General features: G+C 43.3%; 1 pseudogene; it reads right to left on the reverse strand.

Moving 5' to 3' along the window:
- Nucleotides 1–1,375: 1,375 nt before the first annotated feature.
- On the reverse strand, nt 1,376–2,164 carry LOC119044499 (mediator of RNA polymerase II transcription subunit 4-like; annotated as a pseudogene).
- Nucleotides 2,165–3,006: the final 842 nt, after the last annotated feature.

Below are 3,006 nucleotides of genomic sequence, written 5' to 3' on the forward strand. Positions count from 1 at the left end.
CCAGATATTTTCATCTCATTTGAAAGGAACAAGTTTTCTATAACATGGGGCTAAACAAAAAGTAATGAAAAGAATACAAGTCATTGTTTCCAAAAGATGACTTTCAGATCTTCTTGAGGTTCAGTAGTCCATTGTGCCTCTGGTGATTGCTTTACTCTGGTGTGATGAATACAAGGTTTTATTTCTGCCAACTTCACCATGGTGGGGGTTGATGAGGAGTATGTCCCAGCGTTTGGTCCATGTTTCTTCTAGCTGGCTTTCTGGAGGTGCAGTCATTCAGGTCTTGAGTGGCACATCTCCAGGCTGTAAGGAATATAGTGAGGAGAGGTCTCTAATAGAAGCAAAGTCATTAATTACAGCTAAGTTCTGACTTAAATATTGCACAGTTCTTTACCTTCACTTCTTGATCTATATGCATATCCCCCACCCCAATCACAGCCTAAAACAATTGCCTTTACATAATTTCATAAAGACTCAACTGAAGCCCACTTTGAGGAGCCACCCTTATCCTGAGCAGGGCAATGGGTAAAGCCTGATCCCAATGGAGATGAGTTTCTTGACACAGCTTGGCTATAGTTTTCTTCAAGGTGTGATTCATCTCCTCTGCCTTCCCAGAGCATGAGGTCTCCATGCCATGTGGAGTTGCCACTTAATTCCTAGAAATTTACTAACCTTCCGTGTAATTTCTGAACCAAATGCAGGTCCATTATTACTATGGATGCTGCTGGGTAGGGCAAAGCAAGAAATTATTTTCTTAAGTAAGTCTTTCACTACCTCAAGGATTTCTCCAGTCTGGTAGAATAGGATTCTACCTATTCTACAAAGACTAGCAAATGGACCCTTGGCATCTGCGTAAAGTCTATTTGCTAGTCCTCAAATGGCCTCTCTGTCCTTGGTATTGTTGCCCTTTTTTCTTTAGATGGGGATCTGTCTTGGGGTTGTTCTTCTGGCACACAACCCATCTAGCAATTACTTTTCATATAGCTTTAGGAATTCCAGGACTTCTGAGCCATAATTTACTATACGTGGTTTGTGAGTTCCTTACATAGTGAGTGGCCTTATGCAAACACTTCATGACTAGCTCTACTTACTATTCAGAAAGCAGTATAACTCCTTTCTTATTCTTTCTCCCTCCACTCGCAGGACCTTTTTCATCAAAACCCCAGCTCTCAGCTCTCTCTAAATCTGCAGTTAAATATTCAGAGTCAAATTGCGACAAGTCTGAAATAGGTACGAAAGGCATCATAAACATTCCTTTTTCACTTTAAAAGAAAGTCCACTCTGATTTTTAATGGGGGGTACAATTCCCCTACAGCCAATATGGCCTGGCTCTTTTTACAGGCTTGCTATTTTTTGAGAAACACTTCTATAACATTCAATTCTCTACACTTTTTAAATCTGAGTCACTGCTGCTGCTTGAGGAGTCTGCTGACATCACCTCAACATCATCTTCGTTTTCCTTATGGTGCCCCGGAGGTTCCGAAAAAAAGTCACTGCTGTGATTTGGTGGTAATATATTCATTGCCATATCACCTGACTGCCAGGGATACTGTGGAGCAAAGACATCTGGCAATCTGCCTGTGGCCAGTGCATCCCCAGGTAAGTGACCGCTCACAACACTCGTGGAGGGATTGTTCATTTGACCCATAATCCACTTGTCATCTTTAAATGATATCAGTTGGATATCATCTCTGGCCTGGAACCCAGGCCAGTGGGGCACACACAGCATCACTTGCACTAATCCTATGTGCATACTTAATTATTTCTTCAGAGGAGATAGTACCTTTTCTTGCCTTTTCTATTGATTTCAGTTTATCTTTTGCTTGGTATACAGCCATTGCAAGTATCTGTTCAGCTTCCTTTAGCTGTTTTTGTAGTTGCTGAATATCACTGTCCCTATACTCAACCTCATTTTCTAAAACTTGCATTCATGATAGATTTTTCCCCAATTAAATGCCAGTTTCATTAGTTTTTTTTAATTCCCCATCCCTGTGAATTAACAACTCCAGCACTTGGTGTTCCTCTCCAGCCAGTAACAACTTTTGGTTTCCTGAGATTGCCAGCATTTCTATGCATTTCCTCGAAAAGACCTCCAGGTCCTCCTGTGCAGACAGTGCTGCTCCTGCGTGCTGCTCCAGAATGCTGCCCCCCACCCCCAGCCCATGGAGGATGAGGATGCTGCCACACTTCCCACAGGCCCACCACTGCTTCCATAAATGTTCCTTTAGCAGCCTCTTTTGTTGCTCCATCAGCCAGATTGTTTCCTCCAGCTGCTTCAGTGTCCTCTTTCCAGGGAGTGCATAACTGCCACCTGTAAAGGTGCCCAAACGGTCTCTAATAACTTTAAAATTTCTGCTGCGTGCTTAATGCCCTTTTTATTGGAGGTTAATGGTTCTTTCTCCTTCCAGATGGAACCATGTTGTTGCAAAATTAGGAAAGCTCACCTTGAATCAATACACACATTCACTCTCTTTTCGTGTGACAATTCTAGTGCCCTCGTCAATGCAATCAGTTCAGCTTTCTGAGCAGAGGTTCCTGGCAGCAAGGCCTTGACCTCAACTATTCCTTCAAGAATCACAACTGCACACCCAGCCTCTCTGTTTCCTTTGTCCATATAACTGCTTCCATCTGCATAGGCAGTCCAGTCTGTCTCTTCTAGAGGATGTTCTTGTAAATCAATTCTGCTAGAATATACTTCATCAATTATCTCAGCTTTGTCATGTATTAGCACAGCCGAGTCAGGCTCCAGGAGAAGAGAGGCAGGATTTAACCTAGAGTTTTGAGGGAGGCATTGGGATTGTCAAGAAGAATGGCTTGGTACCTGCCCCTTCTTCCATCGGTGAGCCACAAATTTCCCTTTTGCTCCAGCAGGCTCAACACTTGGTGGCGTACATAAACAGTGATCGGCTGTCCCAAGGAGAAATTTCGGCTTCCTGTAAAAGCTTGAAGTGGCTGGCACAGGTCTCAAGCAGGTTGGCCACCCCTGGGCAGTGTGATTTAGTTTCC

This window comes from Artibeus jamaicensis, unplaced genomic scaffold (assembly GCF_021234435.1).
Source record: "Artibeus jamaicensis isolate MK-2021 breed Jamaican fruit bat unplaced genomic scaffold, CSHL_Jam_final contig_252, whole genome shotgun sequence".
Classification (NCBI taxonomy): domain Eukaryota; kingdom Metazoa; phylum Chordata; class Mammalia; order Chiroptera; family Phyllostomidae; genus Artibeus; species Artibeus jamaicensis.